At 42.6% G+C, this 16321-nt stretch overlaps 1 protein-coding gene across 3 annotated transcripts in view; it reads left to right on the top strand.

The window, feature by feature from the left end:
* Positions 1-8571: 8571 nt before the first annotated feature.
* HERC3 (HECT and RLD domain containing E3 ubiquitin protein ligase 3) overlaps positions 8572-16321 on the top strand; it is a 140279-nt gene continuing 132529 nt past the window's right edge. Inside the window, exons 1-2 of one of the 3 annotated variants that reach the window (XM_040237876.1) lie at positions 8572-8711; positions 11129-11190. The gene's annotated coding sequence lies outside the window, so the exon portion shown is untranslated. Of the gene's footprint in view, positions 8712-9416; positions 9599-11128; positions 11191-16321 lie in introns of those variants that run through there. The other 2 variants (XM_040237874.1, XM_040237875.1) reach the window with 2 other exon arrangements.

Here is a 16321-nt window from a genome sequence, read left to right as displayed (position 1 = left end):
TCATCAGAACATAGTGCTAATAAGGCCCTGGGTGTATGTTTCATTTCAGGTACTAGACAGGTCAGTTTAGTTGGTTCTAGCCTGACAGTTATATATTTACCTTGAAATTTTATCCAAGTAATTAAAAAGGCAAGGACTTGGATGGAATGGTACAAATCTACCCCTAAAAGCTATGAAAGTTAATGCCTACCTGAGGTTGGTAAGTAAGAACACTTTTTTCAGTAACACATGGGACACGCTGGTACATGTAACAAGGCGTTTGATGGCAAACGTGACTGGACCATAATGGATGCTAGAAATCATTACACTAAGGTTTCTTTTTTTTAGAAAGGGACAATAAATACCTTCTCCACCTACCATTATATTGCTGGATGACACAAATTCTGACACTTTGCTTTTTAGTTTGCTATGAAACTCAGTGAACCATCAACCCATTGTTACTAGCTTGTGTGTGTGCACTGAAAATGAAAATGATTAACAACAGTTTGAATTTGTACAGAACTTCCTTTCTGGAATCTTTTATTTTTGGCAGATATATGGAAGGATTGGGGGAATCATATGATCTCAGACAGAATTTCAGCAAAAGACCAGCTACTTCAATCATACATTTTTATGCATGTAGCTAATTTTCGATATGAGTATTTAGAAACAGCTAAGCCGACTTTTAGATGTGCACCACAGGGCTTTTTACTTTACTAAATTTTTTTTTTGTTCTAGTTGAGACTTAAGGTGGCTTACAAAATTAGTACCATAAAGAAAAATGTAAACCAAAACAAACCAACCTCATTACTGGTAAGTGGACAGAGGCCACTTAGATACTATATAGGTACTTAGGTGGTGTTATCCTTTGTTAGAGATATATTGGCAATACATTACAAGAACTTAAAGAGACTGTGTTCTGCCTAACTTAGCAATTGGACTTTTAGGAACTTATCTTAAGGAAATAATCAAGACTGAGGGCAGATATTTTGCTGTGTTCATCATGTATAGTTATGTTGCACTATTGTTTATAATGCCAAAGGATTGAAAATAATTTAAACATGCAACAAGTGGGAAACTGATTATAGTATATTTTGTGGATATTTGCATTGTTTAAAATGATGTAGAATAGTATTTGAATCTATTGAAGACTTTTAATATATTGTTAAATCCAGAAAAGGCTTCCTAGTTGGACTGGTGGTAAAGAATCTGCCTGCCAGTGCAGAAGACACCAGAAATGCAGGTTCCATCCCTGTGTTGGGAAGATCCTTTGGAGAAAGGAATGGCACCTTTTCCAGTATTTTTGCCTGGAGAATCCCATGGACAGAGGAGCCTGGTGGGCTACAGTCCATAGCGTCGCAAAGAGTTAGACCCGACTGAGTGAGTAACACCTTTCACTGCATGCTTGGTTGTGTCTAATGGCACACAAATTCAGAAAGCATGGTGTATACATATAGGATGAAAACAAAATGCCAAAGGCCAATAGAAAGTTATATACCAGTTAATACAGTCCCCTTTATATAAGGGGATAGCCATAAGGCTTGAAGAATACAATAGCACCCTACTCCAGTACTTTTGCCGGAGGAGCCTGGCGGGCTGCCGTCCATGAGGTCGCTAGGAGTGGAACACGACTCAGCGACTTCCCTTTCACTTTTCACTTTAATGCATTGGAGAAGGAAATGGCAACCCACTCCAGTGTTCTTGCCTGGAGAATCCCAGGGACGGGAGAGCCTGGTGGGCTGCCATCTATGGGGTCGCACAGAGTCGGACACGACTGAAGTGACTTAGCAGCAGCAGCAGCATAAGGCTTGGAAACACAAACAATACTGTTTTATTTTTTTACAGACTTATATTAAGTAAATTATATTAGGTTATAGTATACATCAACTTTACAGATATAACTGCCTTGATTATTTATTTCTTCTGGAGTATGCTAAAAGTATACGTTTATTTAGTAAAAATGAGAGGGAGAAATCAGGCAACACACTGCAGATGCCTGTGCTAGGATTAAGAAAATTATTGTATTAATGAATCACACTCATTGCAACATGAACTATGCAATTGCTCCAAGGTTCTATTTCATGCAATCTTCAAGGACAAACCAAAGCTCACCCTCATGGCTTTTGTAGGAAATGCTCAACCAGCAAATCTTGTTAATTAATTTCCACCTATATGACAGTAGTGAGTTTTTTATATCTAAGGTGATTGTGTCTCATCCAAATGGCTTGATAAGAACAAATGCAAACATAAATTATGAATAGTTTCAAGAAAAACAAAGGATTAGTCATAATGACTGTAGGATCTTTGTAGTTAGGAAGGATGCTTCTTGTCCTCTACATATAGAAGACTTTCAATAAATACTTAAGGATTATTTTATTGATGGCAATATTGATTTACCATATCGTTCTTCCAAGTTTTTTTTTTACATTAATAAATTAATGTGATGTATTACAGGACAGTTTTCAATAAGCCTAGATAATTTCAGTTCAGTTCAGTCACTCAGTTATGTCTAACTCTTTGCCACTCCATGGACTGCAACACACCAGGCTTCCCTGTCCATCACCAACTTCTGGAGTTTCCTTAAACTCATGTCCATTGAGTCGGTGATGCCATCCAACCACCTCATCCTCTGTCATCCCCTTCTCCTCCTGCCTTCAATCTTTCCCATCATGAAGGTCTTTTCCAGGGAGTAAGTTCTTCACATCAGGTGGCCAAAGTATTGAAGCATCTGCTTCAGCATCAGTCCTTCCAATGAATATTCAGTACTGATTGGATCGCTTTGCAGTTCAAGGGACTCTCAAGAGTCTTCTCCAACACCACAGTTCAAATGCATCAATTTGTGAGCACTCAGCTTTCTTTATGTTCCAACTCTCACATCCATACATGACTACTGGAAAAAACATACCTTTAACTAGGCTGACCTTTGTCGGCAAAGTAATGACTGTTTTTTAATAAGCTGTCTAGGTTTGTCATAGCTTTTCTTCCAAGAAGCAAGCATCTTTTAATTTCATGGCTGCAGTCATCAACTGCAGTGATTTTGAAGTCCAAGAAAATAAAGCCTATCACTCTTTTTATTGTTTCCCCATCTATTTGCCATGAAGTGATGGGACCAGATGTCATGATCTTCATTTTTTGAATGTTGAGTTTTAAGCCAACTTTTTCACTCTCCTCTTTGACTTTTATCAAGAGGCTCTTTAGTTCCTTTTTGCTTTCTGCCATAAGGGTGCTGTCACCTGCATATCTGAGGTTATTGATATTTCTCCCAGCAATCTTGATTCCAGCTTGTGCTTCATCCAGCTTGGCATTTCGCATGATGTACTCTGCATATAAGTTAAATAAGCAGGTGACAAAGAATAGCCTTGATGTACTCCTTTCCCAATTTTGAATCAGTCCATTGTTCCATGTCTGGTTCTAACTGTTGCTTCTGACCTGCATACAGGTTTCTCAGGAGGTGGGTAAGGTGGTCTGGTATCCCCATCTCTTTAAGAATTTTTCACAGTTTGTTGTGATCTAGACAGTCAAAGGCCTTGGCATAGTCAGTAAAGCAAAAGTAGATGTTTTTCTGGAATTCTCTTGGTTTTTCAATGATCCAACAGATGTTGGCAATTTGATCTCTGCTTCCTCTGGCTTTTCTAAATACAGCTTGTACATCTGGTAGTTCTAGGTTCACGTACTGTTGAAGCCTAACTTGGAGAATTTTGAGCATTACTTTGCTAGCATGTGAGATGAGTGCAATTGTGCGGTAGTTTGAACGTTCTTTGGAAACATTGCCTTTCTTTGGGATTGGAATGAAAACTGAACTTTTCCAGTCCTGTGGCCACTGCTGAGTTTTCCAAATTTGCTGGCTTACTGAGTGCAGCACTTTCACAACATTGTCTTTTAGGATTTGAAATAGGTCAGCTGGAATTCCATCACCTCCAGTAGCTTTTTTGTAGTGATGCATCCTAAGGCTCACTTGGCTTCGCATTCCAGGATGTCTGGCTCTAGGTAAGTGATCACACCATTGTGGTTATCTGGGTCATAAAGATTTTTTTTTTGCATAGTTCTTCTGTGTATACTTGCCACCTCTTTTTAATATCTCCCGCTTCTGTTAGGTCCATACCGTTTCTGTCCTTTATTGTACCCATCTTTGCATGAAATGTTCTCTTGGTATCTCTAATTTTCTTTGGAGATCTCTAGTCTTTCCCATGCTATTGTTTTTCCCTATTTCTTTGCATTGATCACCGAAGAAGGCTTTCTTATCTCTTCTTGCTATTCTTTGGAACTCTGCGTTCAAATGGGTATATCTTTCCTTTTCTCCTTTGCCTTTTGCTCCTCTTCTTTTCTCAGCTATTTGTAAGGGCTCCTCAGACAACCATCCTGGGAATATATAGGTGTCTTTGATAAACTCTATTAAACAACCAAAAAAATATGAGAACTGTTTTACAACCATTTTTTCCATTGAGTATTGACTTGACTGACAAAATGTGTAATTTGTTGGGGGCTCTGTGGTACCAAGAAACGCTGTTGTGATTGTGTACTTTTATAGGGTGCATACCCATTACCTGCTAAATAATCATTGCTTTCTCTTCCTAGAGATGAAGACACCTGTTCCTCAAAAATATGCCTGTAGGACAGAATGTTGTGGATGGCCTGGTTTCCCCCCCCGCCCTTTCTTTTGTTTTTGGCCACATAGTGCAGCTTGTGGGATCTTTGTTTCCTGACCAGGGGTAGAACCTGGGTCACCACAGTGAAAGCTGCCCAGTCCTAACCACTGGACAGCCAGGAAACTCCCTGTTTCCCCACGTGTTTAATCTGACTTACCAGAAGTTTGCCTCTGTCAAAATTTTACCAAGTTAAAATCTGTCTGCAGTGTAAGTAAACACAGGGAACAATAATTATTAAACAGTATTCCTACTGCACTAAAATTTCTTTCAATTCAAAAATAGGCATATGCATTCAAGAAATTGCGAAGAACGGAACACATCGATGTCTGTTCAGGTGGAGGTACAGCAGGCTTGGGAATGGCCCCTGCCACTGGAGATTCCTTATGTGATGCTCAGTGCTTCAGCTGGACCACGTGATCCCTTCTGCCTGTCAAAGGTTATTTTAGACTTTATTCCACTATTTATTTATTTGTTTGATTATTTATTTTTGGTGTTCCAACAGTTTTTTGGGGAGCTTCCCTTGTGACTCAACTGGTAAAGAATCTGCCTGCAATGCCGGAGACCTGGGTTCGATCCCTGGGTTGGGAAGATCCCTTGGAGAAGGGAAAGGCTACTCACTCCAGTGTGCTGGCCTGGAAAATTCCATGGACCGTATAGGACATAGTCCATGGGGTCACAAAGACTCGGACACAACTGAGCGACTTTCACTTCACTCACAACAATTTTTAATATAAACTTTCCAAACACACAAAAAAGTTGGCAGTAATGCATGGTGAACACCCATCTACCTACCATGTTAATCTATACTTAACATTTCTGCTGTACATGATTTATCAAATATCTATCCATCCCTTCATTCATCTGTCAGTCCATCTTTTATTTTATTTTTTTAAACTTTTATTTTCTATTAGAATATAGTTGATCTATAATCTACAATATATGTTTTTAAAAACCCTTATACAACTTAACAGAAAAGCAAACAACCCAATTTAAAAATGAGAGGCTCAGTGGCCAACAAGTACAGGAAAAGGTGCTCGACATCACTAATCATCAGGGAAATACAAATCAAAATTACAATAAAATATCACCTCATACCTGTAAGAATGGCTATTAAAACAAGAAATAACAAATGTTGGCAAGAACGTAGAGAAAAGGGAGCCCTTATGTACTGCTGGTGTATGTGTGTGTTAGTTGCTCAGTAGTGTCTGACCCTTTGCAACCCCACTGACTGTAGCCCGCCAGGGTCCTTTGTCCATGAAATTGTCCAGGTAAGAACACTGGACTGGGTAGCCATTCCCTTCTCCAGGGGATCTTGCCAACCCAGGGATCGAACCCGGGTCTCCCGCACTGCAGGCAGATTCTTTACCATCTGAGAGCCACCAGGGAAGCTCTACACTGCTGAGAGAACGTCAACTAGTTCAGATATTATGAAAAACAGCATGGAGATTCCTCAAAAAATTAAAACTAGACACTACCATCTAACCCAACAGTTCCACTTCTTGGTATTTATCCAAAGGAACCAAAATCACTATTTTGAAAATATATCTACACTCCAGTGTTCAATGCAGCATTTTTTACAGTTGCCAAGACATGGAAACAAGAGATCATCAAGAGATTTTTTTTTTAAATGTGGCATGTATATAATTGAATATTATCCAATAATAAAAAGAAGGAAATCCTGCCATTTGTGACCACATGGATGGATGAGGGCATTATACTAAGTGAAGTCAGACAGAGAAAGACATATACCCATACTGTATGACCTCATTTATATGTGGGCAGTCCATCTTTTAAAAGAAAAACATTTTCAGAATAAGTTGCAAACATCAGATATTTCCTCCTAAATACTTCAGCATACATAGCATTAACTGGAGCTCAATTCTGTTTACAATTCTTGTTGGGGTTAAATATTTTTTAACATGAATGTTTTTCTTTTGGAAAATTTCTCATGATTAGTGACTGTCTAGTTCTTATTATGACTATTTGGTTAATGTTTGCCTCCCCCTCCAACGCTATAGGGACTGTTCCATTTTGATGCTCAGTGTAGAGTGTATCTGGTAGAGAACATGTGGAAGTCAGAAAAAAATGGATGGAAGACAGAGCTACAGAAATAGAAAGAAAAAGTAAAACATGGTACCTCTTCAAGCCAGTTTAAATATCTGCTCTTAGGACTATTGTTGTTGCTGGGGTCATTTAAAGCCATTTTGGTAAATGGAGCAGGACATGCTTATTGAGGAAACTGCAATTTTACATTGGTTCAGTTAAGAAATTAAAATGAAGTGGAGTGTGTACAGTCACTGATTGTAAGAGTAAGTTCCCAGGGTTCTGGATGTTTATTTGATAAGGACCTTTATAGTACCTCAGTTTGTAATTCTGACTTCTATCCCAACTCCATACTTGAGCCTCAGGTAACCAACTTTTTTTTCAAGATAAAATTTCATATGAAAAGCCATGAGCCAGAGATATTGACCTAAATGCTAACTGACTACAAACCTCATATACAGGACATGTAAACAGACTCATTCTTTCCTTCTCGACCATGGGGAAACCTCCTTCCTACAGTGATTTCTTTTTGCTATTCCTCCAATTCTTTTTGGTGATACCATCACTGAATTGGGATTATGTCTTTGTAAGAGACCTGGACTTTTGTGAAACAGCCACATCTCTGGAGCATAAGGGAATTGTGTTAACCTTGTCCCTGGCGTTTCAAAAGGTATCCAGTGTGATTCAAACGTCAAAGGTGGGAATCATTTTCATAGATGACCGTTAGCTACCTGGTAACTGCGATCTTGCTTTCTTGCCTTGTCACAGCAGCGTATGACAACTTGCCATATGTCAGTGACAGCTTATATGCCAGCCGACAGTGCCCCATCCCCAGGATGTATTATTCCCCAAAACTTCTTTTCTGCTTGGTCAATCTAGTTAAGTCTCAAAGATAACTGCAGACCTGACCTGATTTGAATGTCCTTGGGAAGAATCTGGTCTCACAGGACCTTCCCAGTTCAAATGGCAGGTTACAGAAATTCTTCCAGGAATTAAGTCATTCCTTTGAGTTAAAATAGTACTTTCCCTGGATTTCTGTTCTGTGTTGCATATTTAGGGGTATGGGAGGTGGTGCGGTAGACTCATGAAGTCACTTTTATGAGAATGTTTTCTTCACAAGATTATCTGTGGATCAGACAAGGATCAGGGTAACTCGGAAAGCACTGTGACCTTGGGGAGGAGACAGAAGCTCTGAGATTCAGCGCCAGCTAAAGTAGGGGAGGACAAACTCCTTTATTACTGGGTTTTAGGCCACTTAGTGTCTCTCAGATCTCCCGCTCACTGATTTCTTTTCATGCTTCTCAGCAACCCCCCTAGTCTTCCCCAAGTCCGTTGCTGCTGCTGCTGCGCCGCTTTTCTCTTCCACCCCAACTCTCTGCGAGGTTCCCAGGAAAGCGCCGACCTCCTTCCCGCCTGTCCCATCGCGCAGCCCGGCTTTCGGCTTGGCGCTTTCTCCAGTCCTCCGAAGGCGAGTGAAACAAGACTCCTCCATTGTGGATGGAATACGATGCTTAACAACGCACCCTCAATTGTCACCTCTAGCTTTTCCCCCTATGCCCAAGGCTTCTGACCACCTCTGCCCAAATAATAAGACAGCTCAGAACCTGGAAAACCAACCGCTGATTAGTGTCCCTCCCTTCCCCACCAGTGAAAAGCAATCCAGTTCCAGCGCTAATGCTCTGTATCTTGCAGTCGGATCTTCGCCGACACAAACCGACGCCGCTGTTCCCTCGCCGAGCCCGCGGCGGTCTTGTCACCGTGGGCAGCCCCCGCCTCCCTCCAGGGCCTGGGCCTCTCCCGGCCTCCAGCCCGCGGATCTCGCCGCCCCGCCTCCAGCTCCGCCGCGGCCACCATTGGTGTAGGTCCGCCCCAGAAGGAAGCCCATTGGCCGGCCGGGCCGTCCTTTACCCAGCGCATTCCGCCGCCCGTAGGCTTGCGAGGAAACTTCCTTATTATTGTGACGCCGAAATTGGAGAAACCCAGAGCTGGGTCGGTGGAGCTGTCACAGCCGGAATCCCGAGCGGCGGTTCGGCTGCTGCCGAGGTGCGCGGGGCGGGGGCTGGGGTTCTAGGAAGGAGGGTACCGCGGCGCTGCAGCCGCGCGCCCGCCGCGTTCGGCGCGGCTCAGCTGTCAGCGCTTGGCTCCCGGAGGGGCGGCTGCGGCTGCCGGGCGCTTTCCGCGGCGACCCGGCGCCGGGCGCGCGGGGAGGTCGGGGCTCGGCGCCTTCAGTGCCTGCAGGACGCGGGCGGCGGGGCTGCGCCGGGGCGGGGCGGGCAGGGTGCCCCTCCGCCTCGTGTACGCCTGCCAGGCATTTTCAGAGCTGTCCTTCTGACCTGAAGCGCTCGGAGAGGCCGGAAGCCGCTTTAAAGACGGGAGCGCCCCCCACCCCGACTAGGCTGCCTGCAAACTGGGAGGAATTGCGACGCACAAAGTCGAAATGAGGATCCTCCCCTTCCTTCTCGCCTGCCCCTATTTAAATTCCGGGGCTCGGGTGACACCGTTGCGGTGAAGGGCCCGGAAGCTTCCCGGCGAAATGGGAGCCGCCGAGACCTCTGCGCTTTGAGGGACTCCGGCTTCCGCGAGGAGTTTGCTCTGCGGTCTGGGGGCTCGGCGGCCGCGGTTCCCGGCACCACCCACTTCGCTGATTCCGTGCCGGGTTCGCCTGGTCGGAGTCCGCCTCCTGGGCGGAGCTGGGGCGAGGGTGTGTGTGGACACGTGTGTGTGAGTGTGTGTGTGCAGACACGTAAGTGCGCGGACGGTCGCGGGGGTGTCAGGAACTGGGGCGTTCGGGGGCAGGTGGCACTTTGAGTCATTTATGAATGTGTGGAGTGGGCACACCGGGACAGCTGACATAAGGGCAGGTGTAACTTGAAACAGACCAACCCGGAGCTGCTGTAGAGACACCTAAAGCAACTGTGGTTTGATTCGGGGTATGTTCCGTGGCACCGCGAAAATGTGTATTTGAACTTTGCTTTTGGTGTCTCAGTGTTTCTGATTGTTTTCTGATTGCACTTTACTTTAGCTTTTAAGTCAGCCCCGTTTGGAAGTATCTTAAATTCAGAGCTAAGCCTTCCAGGATTTTGCTTGCATTCATTACGCACGAAATGCTTTAGGAAAGACGATTCAAGCGCTCTCTTCCATTTTTGTGTCTCCTGACTCTTTCCACAAATAGGAAGCTATTTCTAGAACCTTTCATCTGATGATTTGATAACATCAAGTGGGCTGCTTTTTAAACTCCAGACTGAGGAGAAAGAAAAGCAAAATAAAATGAGAATTAACACTCTTAAAATGCAGTGACTCTGAAGAGAGATGCTGTCTTGTTTTAGTAGGCGATTACTGTGAAGCTGTCTCTTTTCCTACTTTCTTTTACGGGGGGCGGCATTGTATGTTAGAAAAAGGGAGTAATATATTTAACTCCGTTTTAAAGCAAAATAGAAAAATTACACATCATTGTATGACCGCTTGGAGGCTAGGAACCTTCTGGAGAAAGGATGCAGGAATCAAAGAGAAAGACTAGAAAACTCTTTGACAGAACTCCTCTGGCATTAAAGAAAGAAACAGTTGGTTAGCAGGCAGTTTTACTTTTTCAGTAAGTAGTTGGGGTTATTTTTTTTTTATTATTTTTCAGAAAAGAGATTTCAGAACGTTCCAAATGGTGTGGTTGGAGCCATTGGTTATAGCATTTCATTCTGAGTAACAAATTTAAATTTCTTGAAATCCGCATAATAAAAGCTTTTTTCCCTCTACATAATGAGAGTTGCATCACTATTAGAGATACAGGATAGTTTTGTTTCCATTTCAGAAATAAAAGTAATATTCTCCAAATTTCATGGCAGTTTCTTACATTATGTAGAAATAAAGTTATGATTACACTATCTTAAAATCATACAGCACTTTTTTTTTTTGAGAGAGACTAAGGTGCCTCTGAGATAGTCCCATCTTGTTTTGCATGAAAGAGGATGTGGTGATGAGAAGGAAGGAAAAATAAGGAAGGCTTCAAAACAGTTGTGGCAAAATATGCTATAATATGTGTGGTACATGGAGAAATGGAGGAAAAAATTGAATTATTTTTCAAAAATTATCTTTTTAAACCTAAATGGGAGATTTAAAAATAACTCTATTTTTACTTTTACATCTACTTACAAATGCTAGGACTTTTTAAATCTGTGTCTCTAGGTTCACTTTTAGCATCGTGCTCTAACCACCTGAGCTAACAGTCCAGTTACCTGTAAGTTCGCTTTTAGAGGTAACATCTTCGTAGTTGGTTAGTGGTTATCTTATTAGCATTTAACCAAACTCTGGTCCTGAGTTAAAATATTTGGTGCCTATTCAAGCTTGCATAATTTAAAGATATTTTCTTTTCAGAAGTTTACATTCCTTTTTGTCTTCAGTAACTTGAAAGCGCTGTATAGCATTCTGTTAATATATTGATGTTGGTTGTTTTTTTCTTTACTTTGCAGATCTGCAGGGTGCGGTGGAACCAGTCTGGCTTAAGTAACTGATGCCAAGTGTGTTACCCGTGGTAAGTTACTTTATTTTTCTGAAACTCAGTTTCCTCATCTTGTACTTGGGATAATATCTAACTCCCAGAACGGGTAAGAGGATTAAAGAGGATAATCTACTGTAAAGGACTTAGATTAATATAGCTGCCTAGAGAGGGACCTTAACAAATCCTTACTGGCTTCTTCCACTGTGATTGAGAGAAGAGAACAAGGTGAACCCAGGAAGTAGGAGACCTAGTTTCTGGTCTCAGCTTCAACCAGTTACTTCTCAGAGGACTGAAGTTAACTTCAGCTGCCATTAAAATGAGGTTAAAAATGTCAGTCTCTTGCCTAGAGGTTGGAACAAATGGACTTTTAAGTTCTCTATAATAAGATGATCCCTTTGATGGGATAATTCTGTCCCCTTTAGACATTTATAACATTTAGAAATAGTACCTGCTGGTGTCAAGGGCGTCTGTTTATGTGTATGAGCCAGTAAGTGAACTAATTTTATTATGAGGTTGGGTGGACATGGAGAGAAGCCTGGCTAACTCTGTTGGGATGGCCTCCCTCATCCCTTCTGTCTCTGGCTGACACAAGTTCTAATTCAAGTTGCCTGTAAACATCACCGTCAGCTAATATGAGTCAGCTAATATGAACTCACTTACTGTGTGCAACATCTTCTTTTAATGTTTGTTTTTAAAATCGGAGAAGGAAGATAGCTTGACTTTGTTTTATTTGAGTGGTGATATAGCATTGTGTTTAATAAGAGCATGGGGTTTGGAGTCTGGGAGATGATATTTGAATCCTGCCTTTGCCACTTTAAGTAAGTTGCCACCACAGCTAGTACTTACCTACCACAGCTAGTACTTACCTGTCTGTTCCTGGGCAAGTGACTTAACTTTGCTAAGTGTTGAGATTATTGTAAAGAACAGATTAAATAATCTATGTGAAGTTTTTTAGCACAGACTCAGATACACGGTAGGCTTGCAGTAGTGGTAACTATTGCTTTTTTTTCATTCAGCAGCTACTTATCAAGCTCTTCCTGTGTGCCAAACACCATTCTAGCTTCTAGAGGTAGAGAAATGAACGGAGAGACTCAGTCCTGGCTTAATGGAGCTTCCATTCCTCAGCTTTAGCATTGAGAAACACCACTTTTTAAAGACAGCTTGGATTGTAAAAGGCGTTCTGCTTTCAGATCTGTGAGGGAAAGCACATTTAGAATGGAGGAAATACATTTTTTTGGTTACAGCTTAGGGAATGTGTATCTGATGTTACCTGGCAGACAAAACCTAGCAACTTTAGATTGTGAGAATTCTGGTTTTCTCAGATTTGGGTTCTGTTCTTTAGGCACTTAAGTAGCATCTACTGTGCTTCTCAGGCTTCCCTGGTGGCTCAGAGGTTAAAGCGTCTGCCTTTAATGCGGGAGACCCGGGTTCGATCCCTGGGTCGGGAAGATCTCCTGGAGAAGGAAATGGCAATCCACTCCAGTGTTCTTGCCTGGAGAATCCCATGGACAGAGAAGCCTAGTAGGTTACAGTCCATGGGGTCGCAAAGAGTTGGACACGACTGAGCGACTTCACCTCACCTCACCTCACCTTTGTTATGCTGGGTACTGGAGATGTACAGATGCGTGAAACCTGGTTCCCTTCATGGAGTAGCTCTCAGTCTGCACATGGATGGGGAATTGGTGGGTGAGATGCAGGAAGCAGTGATCCTACCTTAATGGTACTTTTCTTCTTATTATGTTGTGACATATCTGAAAGCATAAAGCAATATGTGTAATATATGTGCTGCAAACAACAATAAAAGGGCAGAAGCAGAACATCAGCCACGTCACTGAAGCTCCCTCCATGCTCCTTCCAGATGGTACCCTCCATTGCTACATATATTAATACAAAAATCTCTCTTGGTCTTTGTATTAATATTGACTGTTTTTAAAATTTTTTTAACTTTAGCACCACTAATGTTTTTCTTAATACTTGTTACACTTGTGTTTGGACCTTGTAAAAATGCATCGCATTCTGGATTCTAAATTCTTTTGTGACTTTTTCCCTGCCTCAGCACCATTTTTAAGATGTAGCAGAACTGATGCTTATAGATGGAATTAATTTCTTTTTCACTGATGTGCAGTATTCTATCTTATGCATGTGCTGCAGCTTATCCATTTACTTACAGATGGATTTCTGGGTTGTCTCTGTTCTGTGTATCTCAAACAATCCTGAAATGAGCATTCTTGTGCTTATATCTTGGGGCATATATTGTGAGTTTCTTGCTGCATTATATATTAGGATAGCCACTAGCCATATGTGACTGCTTATATTAAAATTATTAAAATTAAATGAAGTTAAAATTTCAGCCCATCATTAGCCACATTTCAAGTGTCAGTAGTCACATATGGCTGGTGGCTCCCATATTGGACAGGACAGATACATAACATTTCCATCACAAAATTCCCAGTTTCCAGGTTTTACCCCATTTTTGATCTCCAGTTCTCAGCATTGTGAAGGGACACTGTAGGTCTTTGGTAAGCTGGAGAGTGCTGGACATATATCTAGGAATTTAATTACTGTGCCGTGGGGTATTTACATATTCATCTTCAGTAGGTAATGATGCGCACTTGTTTTCCAAGGTGAGTCTGCCAACTTAAACTCCCACCAGCTGTGGGTTAGAGTCCTGGTTGCTTTGTGTCCTTGACTTGGCACTGTTAGACTTTTCAATGCTTGCCTGTCTGGTCAAGTGTCTTTTTCTGAAGGCAGCTTATGGCTTATGTACACAATGGAAAGATCATCCTTGTAGTACGAAGCCCAGCACCAGGTAATAAAGAAGGTGCCACCTGGGGCAGAGTCCTCGGGGAGGGGTAGGAATGTTTCCTGTGTCGGCTAAAAGGGTCAGAAGACCAAAGTCCAGTTGAAGTCGGAAACAAGCCCGGAGTGGATTCACATTGTTGAAAACTTCTCTCTGCCTTCTGGGCTGTTTCTGCCTGTGGTAGTAAACTTTCTGACAGTAAAGTATGTCATTAGAATAAATCTTTGTTACTGGAGTTAATTCTTCTTTTGAGTTTTGGCTCCAGATTTATTTAAAGCTTGGATCTGGGGAGTGCCTGCAGAGCACTGAAGACTGGGACATTGCCTTTTCCTGCTATTGGAAAAGACCCTCCCTTTCCCACACATCATTCAGGACAGGGCTCCTGAGTTTATTTGAAATGGCGCTTATCCCTGTCATAAATGAGATTAGAAGTCCTGCCTGAGTGTTATTTATATTTAGATTTTAGTGATTTTCAAAGAACCAAGAATCAGTTTTTAGGTTGATGTTTGTATAGTCTGATTAGTAAGACAGAGTTTAGGAGTTGCAGCTTGTCTTTTAGTTAGTGTTCAACTCTCTAAAACTGATAAAAGGAGATTTATTTACCTACCTTGAGCCCTGTGCAGTGGAAGCACAGAGAAAAAACATGTAAAAACCTTGTCCTTGCAACCTCAGATTTCCCATGTGAAAGTTCTGCCTGCCAGCGGTAGTGCAGCCTTGGCGGAACAGCAGATGCTAACCACAGGAAGAAGGCAGTCACAACCCCAGCCCACTGGGGAGCTGCCCTGTGTCCTGAGGCCTCTGAAGAGCACGTGGGGTAGGAGTCACAGTGCCTGCAGCCTCTGACAGTTACCCTGAGTGCTCGCTACAGCCCCGTCTCTCTTTTTGCCATTTTAGGGACAGGAAATGGGCTTAGAGTGTTTAAACATCTTCCCCAAAGTTTCACAGCTAGCATATGGTTAATTCAGGACTTGAACTTTAGTCCTTTTGACCCTTGTGAAGCTGCTCAATCGTGTCTGACTCTTTGTGACCCCATGGACTGTATAGTCCATGGAGTTCTCCAGGCCAGAATACCTGAGTGGGTAGCCTTTCCTTTCTTTAGGGGATCTTCCCAACCCAGGAATCAAACCCAGGTCTCCTGCACTGCAGGCGGATTCTTTACTGTCGGAGCTACCTTAACCAAGAATAGATGAGGAGAGGCACTGGGAAAAGTAGGGGGTGTGATGTGGAGGGAACAGAAGGTTCCTCTTTCTTCCTTTTGTTTTGTGATAGAGGTAAGAGGCAGGAAACGGAGAGGCCAGGCTGAAGTGGCACAGGACAGCCCTAGGTGGCTGGTTCGGGTGCTGAGCCAGCGTGTAGTCTTATATTCTTCTGCAGCACCTTTTTTTTTTCCTGACTGCGTGGCATGCAGGATCTTAGATTCCTAACCAGGGGTCAAACCCGAGTCTGTAGAAGTGAAAGTGCAGAGTCTTAACCATTGGACAGCCAGGGAACGCACCCGCCTCCCACCGCACCCCCCCCCTTTTTTTTTCCAGCAGCACTTTTTGTAATGGTGTGTTTTGTAGAGAAGTAAAAGATTCTACTCCTCTAGAAGCAAGGGAGAGACAATGAGTGAGGAAAAATGGGAGGAAGGATACAGGAGATCAAAATGCCAATTTATGAAGAACATTACCAAAGGCAGACCTTTAAATTCAGGGACACCAGTAGCTACTAGATATGGGGGTTCCACCAGAGTGTACTTTAAGTGAAAGCTATGTTAATGTCTGGCATCTCTTGGACACAGTGAACTTCTCTCCTGACAGCTAGATGATTTTAGTACCTCCTGCTCTGGTTTTGGCAGAGCATTGTGATAAGCTGGACTGTATCTCCAATGAAGGTTAATAATTCATTCATAGAAATATATCTTATCTGTGGTTGCTATTTAGTTACCCCTGAATTAGTAGTTTTCATTTGACTACTTGAAGATTGCATTACTATAACTCAGGTGGGAAGAATTTTAACAATAGCCCTATTTATCTTTTTCCATAAATGGTTTCTACTAGTCAGTAAGGGATGAGGCCATACCTCAGGCTGTTTACCGAGGCTTGCAGTTGTCCAGAGCACCCAGAGTTCAGCTGACTCTCAAGGATTGAATCCCTGGTGGCTCAGATGGTAAAGAATCCACCTGCAATGCAGGAGACCTGATTCAGTCCCTGGGTGAGGAAGATACCCTGGAGAAGAGAATGGCTATACACTCCAGAATTCTTGCCTGGAGACTCCTGTGGACCAGAGGAGTAGCCTGGGGGGCTATAGTCTGTGGGGTCTCAAAGAGTTGGACATGACTGAGCAACTAACACTCTTACTTTCATACTTTTAGACAAACTTGTA

This window comes from Oryx dammah, unplaced genomic scaffold, assembly GCF_014754425.2.
Source record: "Oryx dammah isolate SB20612 unplaced genomic scaffold, SCBI_Odam_1.1 HiC_scaffold_3, whole genome shotgun sequence".
Lineage (NCBI taxonomy): Eukaryota > Metazoa > Chordata > Mammalia > Artiodactyla > Bovidae > Oryx > Oryx dammah.
This window is presented reverse-complemented; position numbering and strand designations above follow the sequence as displayed.